We start from the raw sequence: 17,552 nt of genomic DNA, 5'->3' as shown, positions 1-17,552 counted from the left end.
GTTGTTTGCTGGACCAACGATTTTGGATCGTGTTGTAAGGTGTCTACTCCGGTCGATTAGGCAACCGAGCCATCGAGTTGATTGTAGCGAAGCCCCACGGCTGGTGTGCGCGCGCCACATATATCAATTTCTGTCCAATTTAGTTTATTAACTGGTCAATTCTATTCTTCTATATGAAAATGCAGAGCTTCTGCCGGTTATAGAACCAACTCTGTGAGAAAAGCGTAAGCCTCGAAAAAAGAAATATTCTTTATTGAAAAATGTATATTTCAGTTAAGAAAAGCATTGTGATATACTAAGATACTTGACATATACTTTTTTGAGATACACAAAACATACACAAATCACAAACACGCATACACACCTAACCCCGCTCGCGTGCAAACCGTACCCCTAGCTATGAGCATCTCCGGGGATTAAGCCGATAGATATTAAGATTAATAAAGTCGCCACAGATATCTTGTAGGGGACGGACACATCACATCACTGGAAGAATAGCGTCAAGAAGAGTAAAATAAATTGAGAAAATTGCAACCATGTATACTTGGCATATACGCTAAGCATGCTGCGCACCTCGATGTGTTGCCTTTTCTCTGTTGATCAGGATTGTGTTCCTTTCATATTCCTCCATGTTCATAAGCCCGACACTATCACCATCAGCACAGAATAACAGCATCACCGTGGGTTGTGGAAGGATGAGCTTTCATGTGCACATGTGCTACACGAGTGACTCACTAAAAAGAACGGTGCTTCATGCTCAGGCTTGTCTGGTATATAGAGTTCCCCTCGTCACCCCAAAGGGCAAGACGTACGGCGACGCGGGAGCCCAACCTCGACGCTGGAAACCATCACTTGGTCGCCCAAACCGTCACCGTCGTAGAAATGCAAAACTGCAGGAGAGCCTGCAAAATCAGCTTAGCTCATTTTTTTCGTATCTTCTTGGGGCATTTATAATCGAATCCTCAACAATTAATTCCTCGAACACCTTCTCCAACCTTCACTTCGTGAGTATGAGCAGTTAAAAGAAGTGCAGAGCTAACCAAATACTCAAACTTAACTCACGAAACGAACTAGCCTTTCTCCCCCTTCTTACTTCTACATTCTTCTTCCTTCTTCCTTTTTTTCTTCCACGTGGTTAGCGATTACTTTTAGCTGGTAGGTGCCATAACCTAGGTAGGAGCTAGGATAGATGCTCCGCAAATGAAATTTGATGGAGGATCACAGCGTGCGACGAAGTAGTCGAGAAAGCCGGCAAAATTCGGCCATGGCTTCTTCATTTGAATGGTGTCTTCCCTTGATCCCGCTACTAGTGACGCGATGTCATGGTCCGAAACATAAAGATGCATCGTAATTGGTGATGCCGGGGCCACCAATTTTTTTTTGTAGCTTGAGTTTTCCTTGTGTAGTGCTCCTCCGTGGGGGGCTTAGCTCCCCTGATGTACTGCAAGTTGTAATTAGATCACTGACATGTGGGCCCACATGGTAATGGCCCAACTGCACCCTACAGTACATCAAAAGAGTCTCATCCCTCCGCAGGAGGTGCAGCTTTGCTCTTGGCCCGCCATGATAGTGAGGACTGCCACCAGGCAAGGATGAGGAGGCGGAGCACCGCCATGGGCAGAGACGATGGAGGATGAAAAAGTGAAGAAAAAAAGTTCGTCAGATTCTTGCCGCAATTTGGTGGCCGGAGGTCTATGGGGTTGTGGAGTGTCGGCCAGCATGTGGGGTGGTCGCCGGAGACAAAGAATGTTGCTGGGTCGGCGCCGAAGTGGAAGCGGCCGAGCAAGAGAGAGAGGCAGCGCTTCCTCCCGGCCCTCACGTCGTCCCCTTGGGCGACTCGGGGGCGACTAGGGTTCCGCCGCCGCCGCCACCCCCCTCCACCCCTTCCTCCCCCTCGTTGCTACCAGAGACGGCCACCGGGAAGCCCGTGCGGACGTCAGTGAAGGTGGCGGCAGGGATCTCGGTGCTCCTCCCCCTCTTGGAGGCCCGTGGTTCCTGGGGCGGCGGCCCTTGCCGGAGAGGTGACGTCGTCGGGCGGTGGGCGGTGTTCGCAGGGGGTGTTGGCCAGCGTGCCCGGCCGCACGGGCGGCGGGTGGCTGGTGGAATCCGGCCGCGGTGCGAAATCCCTATTCCCTGCTGCCTCTCTCTCGCCTCCGGTGTGGGCTAGCATTTTCTGGCTCCGGCGTTGGTGCGTGTTGGTGGTCAGCTAGGGAACCGGGGGAAACCTTGGCCGGTCCGACCGGCCCGGCGGAGGCAACACCCAAGCGTGTTGCTTTCCTCCATGGGGGCGCAGCCGAGGTCCCCTGCTCTCCACCCCGACCCCCCTGCCCGGGTGAAAACCATTATCCTCGGCGGATTTGGCGGCGGCGCCGCCTTGCGCGTCGTGACCTTGCTGGAGGCGTCATCAAGGGTGTGTGGCTCGGTCGGGAGGTTATGCAGGTGAGGGATTGAGCTACCTCCTCTGCGTCGTCCGATTCCTTGAAGCTTGTCTCCAACTAGTTGGGCATGGACTGCGGCGGAGCAGACGGCGAGGTATATCCCAAATCGATGTGGTCATCCTATGTCCACCTTGCGATGCGAGGGCGACATTCTTCCAGCTCTAGGGTGAGCTTCTCGAAATACCGACGGTGCGGCGCCTTCGAGCCATGGCGAGGGGGAAGGGTCCCTCTTCGATGATTGAGAGGGAAGATGTTGGTTCCCTTCTTCTCTAGGTGTTCCTGGAGCACGGTCCATCCTCGAAGGTCGGCTATGTCCTGCTGTGCTGCTCCGTTTCTGCTACATATGATCCTAGTGTGGAGTGCTCTGCCTTTGTTAGCTGCAATTCATTTGCGGCTTGTGGAGGTTGTCGTGAGTAGGCTTTCCAGTGTTTCCCGTTGTCTTGTTCTGACCGTTGTAAGTTGGGTTGTCTGTTGTAACTCCTGGCCGGTTGATGGCTTTGTTAATTCAAAGCCGGGCTCTTCGCGAGCCTTTGTTCTAAAAAAAAGAAACAGCCGCACGCAAGAGAGGGAGTATTTTGCTGAGAATTCATTTTGACTAGTCAAATTTGAGAGACGGTGGACACTTAATTTTACAAAGTTAGTACTCTCTTCAAAAACTATGATGTTTTATACTCGTCAAATTTGCCGCGAAAGAGCAAATATCTCTTTACTTCCTCATCCGAGATTATTGTTGCTAATCGATCCATCCATCGAGCAATACAGTTCACGTCGTGTTACATCAATGGGATTAACCCGCACACAACACAACAGACAACACAATCGATCCTACCGGCCGACGGCCGGAGGATTAGAGTAGAAATCGCGCAAGTCGTTTCTTGGGCGCGACGGCCTCGATGGCCTCACCCAGCGGCCACGCCGCCTTGATCAAGTACTCCCCGTGCTTCACCTTCTCCACCAGCGTGATCTCCTTGCTCGGCGCAATTCCAAAACCGTCGACGAGCAGGGTGTACTCGTAGACGAGGTCCATGCAGGCGTAGGGCACGTCGAGGAGGCCAGGGTACGCGGCCTTGGCTTCCTGGACGCTGAGCGGGCACACCTTCTCGGCGGCAGCCAGGTACGCCGCCGGGCTGGACTTTGCGCTGGGCGCGCCCTTGTCGACCCACCCGACCTGGGTGGCCTTGCCGTAGAAGAAGGACGCGACGTAGATGGTGTCCTGGCCGGCCCCGCCACCGCCGTTCCACACGCCGCCGAAGGTGCAGTTCTTGGCCGCGCAAGGCGCGTCCAGCTTCAGCGCCCTGGCGATCTCCTCCCTGCACTTGTCGTACGCCGCGCCCTCCGGCGAGGCTGAGGCGTCGTACTCCTCGCCATTGTAGGTATTCCTTGGTGATGTAGGGGTCCTTGCCATCAGGAACAGCCGGAGCATTCGCCGCAGCATCTCCAGAAACCGCATACGCCATTTGCACCGACCCACCGCCAAGATCAATCACACCTACCGTCTTTGAGTAGTCTCCTCCCAATTTGTCCAGCAGATAGTTCAGAGCAACCTACGTACCATCGTTTGATGCATACATAAGATGGGGTGTGTATATGGATTCATTGCTCATCTATGGTATTAGTGGCTGGTATGGTACCCATATGTAAGATCCTTCTTGAGATCCCTCAAGAACGTTGATCCACTTTGGATTGTTCTGAAACCTGCTCTCTGTGTGGACGACATCCCTCACCTGCAACAAGATCATTTCCAGCCCTTGTTCAGCAGTGCATCTTTCTTCCGTGATACGTACAACTGACAGTAACATGTGGAAGATAAAAAGTAATTACCGCCTGAAGAATCTCCTCTGCTTGCTCATCTCCGATAAGTCTGAGTCCAGCCGTCGCCTGCAGATTTTATGTCCAGAAGGGAACATATATACTTTGAGGATCAAATTAATTTAGCTTTGATATATGTTCAACTTTTAGAATATATTCATTTGATAATTGAAGTTGCCATTTCTCTAGAATGAAGACACCGCGCCACTCTGCATCCTCACTTGGGTTTTTTTTTTTTTTGGATGAAGGTTTATATCAACAAGTCGGTAATGATTTTTTCTTTGCTGGGCTCAATGTCCGTGGCATTTCGTCATGTGTTTCTTATTCAGAAACTGAATTCCATTTCTGTTCTATACGTACCCCTAGTTTAAGGGGAGTCGTTTTCATAAGCGAGCCCGGGACAACGCTCTTGGCCTTGCCAAGCAGAGGCAGCATAGACTTGGCAGCCTCCTGCGGTCGCCCAGCGTACGAGCTCAGCCCAGGTTGCACCTGCACCAACGAACGGAAGCAGTATCAACATGTTGTCATAACACAATCCACTAATGGATCGATGATCGGCATGCATGGCTATCATCGGTGTCCTACCCTGGCGAAGACCTCGATGTCGTCGCCGATTTCGACGAGGTCCATCTTCTTGTCGAACCTGAAGACGTGCACCCGCGTCGAAGATCACGGCGTACTTGCCTGGCGCCGCCGGCGCGTTCTCAGCAGGCTGCTCGACGCCGCCGCCCTTCCGGCCAAGAAGTACCCCGTCCTGCGCAAATGCCGAAGAGGCTAGGACTAGCAGGACGAGGAGCAGGGCCATGATGCCCATGGTGTGAGCCATTGCGAGCAACTACTGTCCGATGCAGTTCGTGCTCCAGCCACCAGCAAGGTACTGTGGTTTTAAAGGGCCCGAGAGGAGACAGCCATTTCCACTAGCAAGGCACGGTTGCTGTCTAAGATTCGTTCCCCGTGTTGAAAGGGGAATGTCTTGCCTGCCACTGCTGTGCTCCGATCCATATTCCCACGTGTATAACGGCTCTCCGCTCTTCTTCTTTTTTGACGCAAATGAACGTGTACAATACTTTCTTTTTTGTGAGGGGTGTATTAATACTAGTTGGACGATGCGCGCGCGTAGCTACGATCCAGAACATTTATAAACGCAATAAGATCTACGGCATGTGCAAAAGCTCCTGCAGTTTAAGATTGCAACCCAACCACATCCACATATGTTCTTGCATAACTTTTGAAACCACCGCACATTCCTCCAAATTTCCTCCTCCGCTAAAAGTGCTGCCTTCTCAAAAACCCCAAACATAAACAAGACAAGGCATCCTCTTTGTCCTCCCATTTTCGGACTTTTTTTTTTGTTTTCTTGCATAAGTCCTAAACATAGATCAATAACACTAATAAGATTTTCAACGCATTTGTGCCTGTTATTTCGTGTACTTGCAGTTTAAATTTAAATTATATCCATTAAATATCAAAAAATGCACTTAATGACTTAAATACATCAAATGAATTTGGAAAAGGACACGACTAATGTCCTAACGTACGGAATTTAAGGGAGATATCCGAACGATCCTTCTTATCTTCCTCCCGTGACCTTCCATGCATGCGTGCATCTTTTTATATGTGTTTTAACTAATCCTTGTTTAATTAGAACCTAATTACATGCATGCAAGAAAAAACAAAACTGATGATGTCAGCAGATTCTTTTTCAAGACTCAAAATTCAAAATGTTTTGTAGCTCAAATCATCCGCCGGATTGAGAAAATGTCTTCACATAAAAGATTCGTCCCGACGAGACCTTCGAAACTAGATCCCATGTTGGTACGTTCCGACGATTTTTTTTTCTGGTAAAATGTTACCACGCATGTGCTACGTAAGTTATCACGACTATAACACATAGTTACCAAGCTGTTTTTCATAAGAAAAACCGGGCATAAAAAGATGGTCTTCCAACTTTTCTTCTCATGTGTATATGCACTAGATGACAAAACTATGATGTCATCCTAGATTCTCCCTATTTCGAAACATCAAAATGTTTTGGAGCTCAAAACGTGGCTTTAATCGAAAAACTGTTTTCACATAAAAGATTCGTCAGGATGAGATCTTAGAAACCAGATCTCATGTTGGTATGTTTCGATGAATTTTTCAGATAAAAAATTACCATGCATGTGCTACGCAAGTTATCATGCTAGTTGAGCGTAAATTATCGTGTTGTTTACATAGAAATTACCGAGGCATAAAAACTGGTTTCTTTGACCTTCTCCCCACATGCACATGCATGCGCCCTAGAGAACGGAAAATGCTAATGTCATGAAGGATTCCACCAAAATTTAAAAAAATTAAAATATTTTGTAACTCAAACAGCCGCTTTGATACAAAAACCATTTTCACATAAAAAAAATCATTGTGACAAGGCCTTTGAAAGTAAATCTCAAGTTGGTATGTTTTGACAACTTCTTTCAGTCAAAAGGTCGTCAGGCCTAGACTAACTAAGATATCAACTTTGTTGTGTGTATATTACCATGCTATTCACATACAAATTACCGAAGGGTGCTTTTCAACAAGTCCCTCCCCTCCCGGTCAAAAGCTATCACACCTGAATTAAGTAAGTTATCTACTTAGTTGTGCGTATATTTTCAACAACTTTTTTCATGGGTCAAAAAATATCGTCGTGTTTGTTCATAAGTTATCATATCCGGGAGCCAGTGTTACCATGTTATTTACAGATTATGTTTTTCAATAACTTTTTTCCACGGGTCAAAAGTTATCATGGTGTTTGTACATAAGTTATCAGGTCCGGGAGCCTGTGTTACCATGTTATTTATAGAGTATGTTTTCAATAACTTTTTTTCACAGGTCATAAGTTATCGTGGTGTTTGTACCTGAGTTATCAGGTCCGGAAGCGTATATTATCACGCTTTTACACAGAAGTTGTCGGTGCTATGTTTTCAACAACTTTTTTCTACGGGTCAAAGTTATTGTGGTGTTTGTATCTAAGTTATCAGGTTTAGAAGCCTGTATTATCAATGCTATTTACAAAAAAAGCTATTGGTTGTATGTTTTTAATATCTTTTTCTCCGGGTCAAAATTATCGTGGTGTTTGTACCTGAGTTATCAGGTCCGAGGGCGTATATTACCATGCTATTACTTAGAAGTTATCAGCGGTATGTTTTAATTTCAACAACTTTTTCCATGGGTCAAAGTTATCATGGTGTTTGTACCTAAATTATCAGGTTAGGGGCGTATCTTACCATGCTATTACTTCGAAGTTATCGGCGATATGTTTTCAACAACTTTTTCTCACGGGTCAAAATTATCGTGGTGTTTGCATCTAAATATCGGGTTCGGGAGCCTATATTATCATGCTATTTACACAATAGTTGTCGAGGAATGTTTTCAACGATTTTTTGTAAACCAAATAATGGGTAAGTTGGTCTACAATAATCATGTTTCTATAACATATACAACTTGGTAACTATAAAAATAACCATGTTGATAACTACAACCCGATGACTACATAATTGTTATGTTGGAACTACATATAGTCTTCCCTCCTATGATAACCCCTCTCTCACCAAATTACTACGAAGATTTGCTTGGATTCTACCATGACACGACGCGTCACCTTCCCTTTGCCAATATCTCCCACCTGTCCAAGGGCATCTCATGTAAAATCCTCTTTGATCCCACCACCAATGTCGTTGTCGGCATCATCGGAGTGCTCGCGGGGATGCCTACTTCCATCAAGAAGTGAACCACAAATGGTTCATGAGTGGAAGAAAAACCGACAATGCATTCTTTATAGAAATACAACAAAATCCGACTATTACCAATTCCTAACAGAAAAAAATATCAAATGAAGGGCCACACCATAGCAGTGGCCTACTCGCGGTAATGAGATATCTACAGAATTAGCCCACTTCTAATTAGAACATCTGGTTGGCTGAGAGATGGTCACCAAGTATACTGAAAGTCAGTAGCAAGGTTGCAGGTGCGGGGTTCGAATCTTGTTGCCGCTGCTATTTTTTCCGTCGCGGGATTTAGAATGTACGCGTGCGGGAATCATACATGCCTATCCTTAACGACCAGTCGGCAGGTACTTAGATTTCTCGTTTGGAAAATTATGAAAATTCTACATGGAAGCTATAATGGTGTATGTTGAGTGTAGAAAATTTCAAGCCAAACCGATGAAGAATAAATTCAAACATTTTCTTGAGCAAATTCAGATTAACATTTATTTGCATATTGTCGTTATTTTATTTTGGGTTTTTATCATTTTTGCCACTAGTTGTGTCCCACTACTCAGGTTTGCCATTAAAAGTTACAACTACTCAAAAATGCCATCGATCCGTGAGATGTTTGCTCAAAAATGCCATCGTTCCGTTAGATGTTTCCTCAAAAATGCCATTAGACATCGTTATTTTCACATCAAACTCATTGACCATGTTATATGACAAAAATAAGCCTAGACCCACATGCCAGTTCTCTCTATCTCACAATGATAAGTGTGGCCCCACTTGTCAGGAGTAACCAAGCGAATAATTTTATAAGAAAATAAGAACGTCGTTGGGATCAAGTGGGCCCCACACTTTATTGTAGTAAGATAGAAGAAGAACTGGCATGCTGGTTCATAGATATTTATGTCATTATAGCATGGCAAAAGAGATTTGAGATCACAATAATGATGCCCAGTGGCATTTTTGAACATGTGTCTAACAAAGCGATGGCATTTTTGAGCAATTGAAATTCCTAGTGGCAAAACTGAGTAGTGGGACACAACCGATGGCATAAATGATAAAAACCCTTTTATTTTTATGTAATATTAATATGTTCAACAAAAAATAGAGCTTATTTTATTGAATACATCTATTCATTTTACGAATTTAGAAAAATAACTTAATTTGGACATATAATGATGCATAGATTACTGGTGGCATGTGCATAAATGAGGGCGCCACCGGTATATGCACACGCCACATGATCTAGTTATTAGTGGGTGCACATATGCGAACACGCCACGCCATTAGTAATTTTTGCCAGGCTAGCTGCTGACTGTTGGGCATCCCTTACTAGTGGCGTGACCACAACTAGTAAGTGGTTTTTTGTGGTGTGTCCTACTGGACCACACGCAACTACTCCCTCCGTTCCAAAATAGATAACCCAATTATGTTATAACTTTAGTACAAAGTTAGTATAAAGTTGGGTCATCTATTTTGGAACGGAGGGAGTAGTACTTTGGTCAGTTACCGGCGGTGTGTGCACTTTTGGACGAGTCACTAATATGATAATTCTATAAGGGGTTTCCACACTACTACTATATTTTAGAGATATGTGGTGAGAGAGATTGGAAATGGTGAAGGTACTTTGTTCTGGGAAGATGAATGGCTAGGTGGAGGTACCCTGGCTGGTCAATTCCCTTGACTATACAACCTGGCCTTTTCAAAGCAAAAGTTCGGTTAAAGAAATTTGGATGATGGTTTGGGCAGATTGAGATTTAGAATAACTCTTTGGGGATGAATTAAAGATCAATGGCAGAAGTAGCAAAATAAAGTCTTGAGAGAAGTGTTGACAGAGACAAGGTGAAGAATGGAGGCGGATTTCTTGTGAGAACCTTATATTTGCAACTCAGAGCTGTGGTTGTCGAGCATTATAAAAGTATGTGGAAAACCAAAGTGCCTTTGACGATCAAATTTTCATATGGTTGCTTTTTAAGAATAATATCCTAATAAGGATAATTTGATAAGCAGAGGATGAACTAGAACTGAGCAATTCCATTTTTCCTCTAAGAAAGAAAGTGTGGACCACCTGTTATTTCACTACACTTTGGCTAGCTTCATCTGGCAAGTTTTTTGTGTGTCTTTGAACCTTACCGGAACGGATTATTTATTTGGAGAGTGGATCTCTTTGTTCCTAGCAAAGCAAAGCAAGCTCAAGTGTGGGGAAACTGCTGAAGTGTGGACTATCTGGACGAAATACGGAAGCGGAGATGGGGTGTAAAGCACAAGAGTCTGTTGCAGGTCTAGGGTAAATAATCGGAGCGCGTAGATTGTGTTGCTCGAGAGTCTATGTCTGTCACATGCTACATTCCTTTGTTCTAACCCCCCCCCCCTTGTGTTCAACCCGGTATTTATTTAAATTTTGCTTGTGTTGGTTTGGTTTCTAGATTATCTTAGTTTGCTTCTGATTTTCATTATCTTCTCTATTTTTTCTGTTTCCCTTTTTTGTTTTCTAGGTTGTTTTTTATCTGGTATTCTATATGGTCCTCAAAGGAAATAAATAATCTTATTATAATGAATACAACTATCTATAATAAATAAAATGTGAATATAGTTATTAAATATGTTGTTATCACTAACAAAATGTTTTTTCTGTAGACCTAATATTTTGAGACCACGGTGTACAAAACATTTTATAACTATGAACTAGAACTAATGTGAACCAAATATTTGAATATAGTAAACTCAAAATTGAAATATAGTGAACTATTAAAAATTCAAAATTCAAAGGAGGCCCCGTTGTGTGCTAGGACAATAAATATGATGAAATGGAGGGAGAAATTGATGAACCACCTTAATTTAGAAGCAACATCTATATATTAAAAAATTCAAAATAAATTCTGGACTTAAGAATATGTGGGTTTAAAAATGTTTGTATATTTTCATAAAAAATCACCAATTTGGAATTCTTTCAAGAATTTATAAAAAAATCATGACTTTTAAATATTATTTTATTTTAAAAAATCACGACCAGAATGTTTTTTGAGAACATATTTATTGAATTTCAAGAATTAAAAATTCACAAAATCCCAAATTTAAGCAAATAAATGATATAAAAGCAAAGAAATCCTGCAGAAATCTCACGCCTTGTCGGAAACCATAACAAATCAAACAATACTGTTCCAAGATGGACTGAATGAAGTGACGAAAAGCTAAAGGGTAAGGTGCATGATTTCTACCAATCCACTATCTTTAAGTACGTGTGAAGAATAGCATTTTCCATCTGCAAGGGCTATGTCTTGCTTGTTGCGAGACGTACCCTCTCACCTCTGGTGGCCTGCTAATGAGCAGGGCCCAATACTGTAGGTTGTCGAGCTGTGCGAAGGTTATGCAAACTGATTCAGACCTGTTTTAGATATCACGTACATTTTTTTATCCTTCTTTGTTTCTATGTGTTTTTTGTATTGTTATTTTATTTTTTCTGTTTTCTTTTTATTTTCATTAGTCATATACACGTTGAACATTTTTTGTATAAAGATTGGAAATTTTTCAGACACACGTTGAACATTTGTCAAATGCACATTGAATTTATTTTAACAAACATCAAACATTTTTCATATATTTCATTTTATTTAAACGTGCAAACTTGTTAAGTGTTAAGAACATTTCTAAATGCCACATGCATTTTTAATGGTACAAACCTGTTTCTTAAAGTACATGAATATTTTTCACAGTGTATAAACATTTTTTTAAAATTTCACAAACATAACTTTGGAACACGTGCACATTTTTGTACGATGTCATGAACATTATTTTTGCATGATATGAAACATGTTAAAAGATTATGCGCACATTTTTTTGACATTATATATTCTGTAGAAAAATGTAACAAACTTTATTTTTGAAACACGTCAACATTGTTTTTAAATGTCATGAACATATTTTCTGAATGTTAGCAACATCTTACAAAATTGTGCAAACACATTTTCTAAATGTGCGGTGAGCCCTTTTCAAATTTGAAGTAAATCAAATTTTGGAATATATGTATTATTAGAATAATTCAAAGATATAGACAAAATAAAAAAATAAAAATAAACGAACTAAACACACTTGCATAACAAACCGACACGGTCGTTTGAGGCAGGGCTACCGTGTATCTCGCTGCGGAGAGACAAAGACGCGCCTTTTTCCATCCACTAGTATCGGAGCCCATCCACTAGTATCGGAGCCAGCTTCTGCTAACGGATGATGCCCAAAGCAATGTGCTATACCAAAAAAAAAGATCCGTCATCAGAAGCCAGATTGATCATCAAAGAATATATTTTTTGAAAAGAAAAAAACAAAGGCTATTTTTTTGCCTACAATGAACAATGAATGGAGAAGAAGGTTATCCGAGCTGATTCAGACCTGTTTTAGATTTTACGTGTGGTTTCTTCTTCTTCTCGGATTTTATGTGTTTTTTGTATTGGTTTTTCCTTTTTGATTTTTTCTGTTTGTTTTCCTTTTTCGTTATTCATATACACGTTGACCATTTTCTGTATACAGATTGAGCGTTTTCAGATACACACTGAACATTTTTCTGAAATACATGTTGAACATTTATCAAATGCGCATCAATTTTTTTCACACACATTAATCATTTTTCATAAATGCCATGAATTTAATTTAAACGTGAAAAAACATATTAAGTGGTAAAAACATTTTAGAAATGCCACGTACATTTTTTTCAATGGTACGAACCATTTTCTTAAATTACATAAATATTTTTATATTTTATAAATATATTTTTAAATGTCACGAACATATTTTTGAGACATGTGAACTTTTTTGTAAAATGGCATGCACATTATATTAATATGAAACATGTTTGAAGATTACGCGAACATTTGTATGTGACATTGTATATTTTTTAGAAAAATGTAACAAACATTAATTTGAAAAATGTGAACATGGTTTAAATGTCACGAACATATCTGAATGTTACGAACATGTTATAAAATTGTGCAAACACATTTTTTACACTGTATGAACTAATTTTAAATGTGCGATGAGCGCTTTTAAAATTTGAAGTAAATTAACTTTTGAAACATATGTATTTAAATGTGTGACCAGTAGATGTTTCATGCTAGCACTATGCCTCTTTTGATATTGTTAACACCATGCTCACGCCAGCCTACCATTGTTGTTAGAGTGAACACTATTGAAAACATGGAGGAGGTTGTAGGACTTATTCTATTGCCGCAGTGCCAACACAACCTCAACATAACTTACATACGTAAAAAAGACAACACATCGGATGAATAACTGAGTTAGTCACCACAGCGATATTGATGGACAACACATTGGACGAATAACACCGTGAGATCCCGGGAATAAACACAACAGTGCAGGCACGTATGGATCGATATCATCGTCGGCCCTACATCTACTCCGAGCTACCTCTGCTTAAAGGAGTCAACGTTGCTCCGATTCTAGGCCTTCAAGTAGTTGGTTACGACGGTGTGCACTCCTTGGTACCGGGAATTGGCCTCAAACATTGTGGAGGGGAGACGACGATGACAGGAAGGTGCGGACTGAGTGTCGTGTGTCAAGGGAATGCGGTAGTGAGAAGCCGTGGCAGGGAGAGATGGCGGCGGAGACGCCGTAGCATGGAGAGCAGGTCGGGGAATAATTTTTGAGTCTGAGTGTTGTGTCGTTTGTTGTGTGACTTGCTTTCTTAAATAAGAAGAAAAGGAGCAACTGCTTGCTTTTTCTAGGAAAAAACAGTTGTTTTCTATGAGAGAAATGTCACATATTTATTAATATAGTGAAAGATATCACATGCCGTAACAAGTTATTTCTGAAGAATAATTACCAAACAAGTGATTTACAGGCGAGCCTACATTTATTAAAATTGGGATGACTTCGATGACGCTTTTCAAAATGTTGATTGACAAGTCACTACATAACTATGATGGTTCGGACTAAAGACTCATTGAGTTTTACACAATCAGAAGAGGTGTATAAAAATAATTATTCTTCTATATAGGGTCGCGCTATTCGTCATCCTGGATGAGGAATAGTTATTCTTCACCCCCCCCCCCTCTATTTTACCATCAATGCATCGTAATTTTACGTTCCGTAAGTTTTGTCTTATTTCTGACGCAAAAAGGGACCGTAAGAAAATATATAATCACCGTAAAAAATATTTTATGTTATGTAAAATTATAAACATAAAAACATAGTCTAAAATACACATAAACTGCAAATTTTCTTGTCTTATGACCTATATTTTTATTTTCTTATGTCAAATTTTATGTAGTGAATCAATAGGAATGTAACTATTTGAATTCCAAACATAATTTAATTATGAAATGATTATAAGATTACCTCGGGTGAAGAATAACTTATTTTGCATCCTGAATGATTACGTCTCCACCAATACAGATAAAATTCATGTGAGTATAAATTTTAAATTTGAATTCTATAAATTCTGAAAAATAGAACAAGGCATGAAAAAAAATCGATGCACAACAATATGCGTTTTTAACATCAACTCATAAATGATGTAAATGATTCAGGAACATAATATCAGATGAACATAAATATAGTGAGTAATCATGCATGCAGTGCATGTCTCAAATGATTCATACAATAAATCAAACATAAGGGGCCTTACAAATTTTATGGTAAAAGAACCAAGAGCAGAAACTGATGTGTTGGAATGCAACCTAAGGAAAATTAGATACATCTTCTGCGTCTAATATATGCGTAAGAAATCTCACACAAACTGGGATGTCTTCTTAAGGTTGCCCCCCTTAAACTTTGGTAAGTATATCAAATACTGGCATAAATGGAGGAAGGTGCTACTATTTCACATCATAGTGCCTAATATTAAACACATGCTATTGGGTCATGCACGCACACTGGCAGAGTGCCTTGTTTTCATGTTCAACTTTGACTATACCATTGATGATCTGGCTCAGCACAAGCAGTGGCACAACTTTAGAAGTCAAATTTCAAGAATCTTTATTCAAGAGGTTAACTAAATTAAAAATATCATGAGTAACAAACATTCATCCAACTCACTGGCCTCAATCGCCCATCGACTATAGAATCCAATTCACTGGCCTCGATTGCCCAATCGCAGTTAACCAACCCATCAATATGAATCTGTGTTGTCGGTAACAAAAGTGAGCTGTAACAGAGTAACACAGAGTTGCATGGGTACTCTTACTTGCTGGTCCTAGTGTGCTAATGCCAACATTTTATTTGGAGGAAAGGCCATTCAGACCCATCTTAAGTTGAAAGCTCATCATGCTCAGTACAAGAAAAGTAAACCGTGTTGCCCGGTTGAAGAAACATATGTGAATATGGAGACTAACACAACCAGCAATAAGGAGACATAGCCCCAATAAACAAAACAGAAGCTCAAAGCATCCAGGGTGCTGCTTAAAAAACATAACCTCTCAAAATTTAGCCAACTCCAGTCCTATCTCTGACTACAACTAGAGCTGATGTATTTTTAGTTGGTAGTGGTACTAATCTTAAGGTAAAAATAAAGATCGTAACGATGAAACTGTTATTAGTACAACTCTACAAATTTAAGAAAACTGATATGTAATGTAATCCTCCCAACAGCTGTACAATATGCAAATCATGTGGTATGTCGCTCATGTACATCCTAAGAAATCAACCTAATCAGCAAAATATAAATGGTAGTTGGTCACAAATCAAGCCAACAAAGTTTTATAGAAGGATGATAACCAGTAAGACAAGCTAATTTTTCAGTGGTAAAACGGTGATAACCAGTGAAACTCTTTATTGGAGATCCCACACAGTACCCTGAATCTACAGCATGTTAGCCGGAATACCTTCAGTTTCAGCGGATACGGGATCTGATTGGAATAAATCTCCCAAGAGCGACTAAAACTTTAGATGAAGTGGGAGGATGTCCACGCGCAAGGTCTCCTGCTCCTCCTGCTGAAATCGCCTGTCCTTCTCTATTTCTCTCGTCTCATCCCTGTAAGACAGATGCAAGTCTCCCTTCTTAGAAGTTCCATTACATGTTAGGCGAAAGCAATTGCCATTTAAATTCAATCATCTTCATGATTATTATAAAATGAAACAAATTGATTGATCAATACATCCTACCAAAATGCAAGAATTTAACTGATAATTATTCTACCTGAGCTGAATTTGCTTTATCATTACATCACACATCATATTTTGTATTTTGGTAATTCAACTCCCCACCGATAACTTGAACGGAACACCGTGAGTCCAAATGATTATGATTTTATGTTCCTTATGCACATCCAATGTGATGGTTAACATTACCTCTGTTTTAGTAATTCTAAAGTTAAAATGAGCTACTATATCTTTATTTAGCAGGGCATGTTCTTGTCTTAGATTCAATAAAATGATGTTTCGTCAATTAGTTTTGATCATCATAGGATAAAACTGATGGTACTGACAAATGATCCATTTTCCATTTTGCTAATTGAGCTAATGGCAAAATGTGGGATGAGAAAAGGGAAGCTTACAACAGCCCTTGCTGAGATATATCCAACTCCATGTTGGCACCCACCTGCTCCAGTCCAGCCTTGAGCTCCTCGTAGTTGATTGATCTTCCCGCTACTTTCGGTATCTATTCATCTTGAAAATCTCCTTGAGGCAGCAATGTGATATCCTGCTCCAACAAGTCCTCCAAAATCACCTACAGACGCACAAATGACCAGACATGTATGTAACTCTGCAAGTCAAAGAAACATGTACATCCCACGAAAATCAGGATTCAGGAGGGACAAACACCTACTTCCGAAATCCCTAGGACCCAAGGAATTCATTAAAATCAAACCAGACGGCCTCTTCTAACAAGGAAAACAATAATGTTGAGAGAAAGCAGAATGGGAACGAAAGAAGAAGAGGGGAGCTGCACCTTGGAAATCGAGAAGCAAGAGGACCCACGGCGCCGAGCGGAGCAGCCGGCTGCGGGGGACCAGGATCGGTCGAGGCCGGACGGGAGTGACGGCTTGGCCTACTCACGGGGTAGGAAACTTCGATGGCCTGGAGCTCCGGCTCGGCCGCGACGTACCAGTAGAAATTGCCTTCGTCTCCGCTGCCGGCGTCGTGGGCGGCACGACCATCGGAGCTAGGGCTGGGCGGCGGAGGGAGGTGCGACGGTGATGGGCGGGGCGGCGACCGGAGTTAGGGCTGGCGGTGGAGGGAGGTGCGACGGCTATGGGCGGCTCGGTGATCGGACCTAGGATTGGGCGGCGGGGGAAGGTTTGGCCGATGGCGATTGTGACGGACGACGTGCTCGTGTGGCGTGGGGATTTTCTGCCTTTTTTCAGGCGGCAGTTGTGGAACCAATCCGGAGTGGCAGACCTGATTCTGGTGGCAGAACATTTAATCTTGGCCATTGAATTAGATGACAGACCATCAAAGCAATACTGACTCTTAGATGTAGTTAAGTGGATTAGATCGAAGGGTGCTGGTTTCCTTGTGTACACTTCGTGGTGTGGCTTTAGAGGGATATCAGTTTGCTCTTTTAATAGTAGTATATATATAGAGAGAGAGAGTAACACTATTTTGATCTGGGATCAGAATAGTT

General features: G+C 41.8%; 1 long non-coding RNA gene and 1 pseudogene across 3 annotated transcripts; both read right to left on the bottom strand.

Annotated features, from left to right (window-relative positions):
• Positions 1-3,137: 3,137 nt before the first annotated feature.
• Positions 3,138-5,092, bottom strand: LOC125512912 (putative apyrase 3; annotated as a pseudogene). Its single transcript, XR_015599519.1, has 5 exons — positions 4,833-5,092; positions 4,608-4,736; positions 4,260-4,316; positions 4,070-4,162; positions 3,138-3,982 (listed from the first exon to the last, which is right to left on the bottom strand). The product of XR_015599519.1 is annotated as a putative apyrase 3 (transcript).
• Positions 5,093-10,824: 5,732 nt separating this feature from the next.
• Positions 10,825-17,298, bottom strand: LOC147978009 (uncharacterized). 2 transcript variants are annotated; one of them, XR_015618008.1, is made up of 5 exons: positions 16,878-17,298; positions 16,483-16,655; positions 15,811-15,959; positions 14,327-14,355; positions 10,825-12,222 (listed from the first exon to the last, which is right to left on the bottom strand). It is a non-coding gene; the product is annotated as an uncharacterized LOC147978009 (long non-coding RNA). The 2 variants fall into 2 exon arrangements; XR_015618009.1 differs by having other exon boundaries at positions 16,527-16,655.
• Positions 17,299-17,552: the final 254 nt, after the last annotated feature.

Source organism: Triticum urartu, chromosome 3A, assembly GCF_056163025.1.
Source record: "Triticum urartu cultivar PI428250 chromosome 3A, HENAU_Tu73, whole genome shotgun sequence".
Lineage (NCBI taxonomy): Eukaryota > Viridiplantae > Streptophyta > Magnoliopsida > Poales > Poaceae > Triticum > Triticum urartu.
This window is presented reverse-complemented; position numbering and strand designations above follow the sequence as displayed.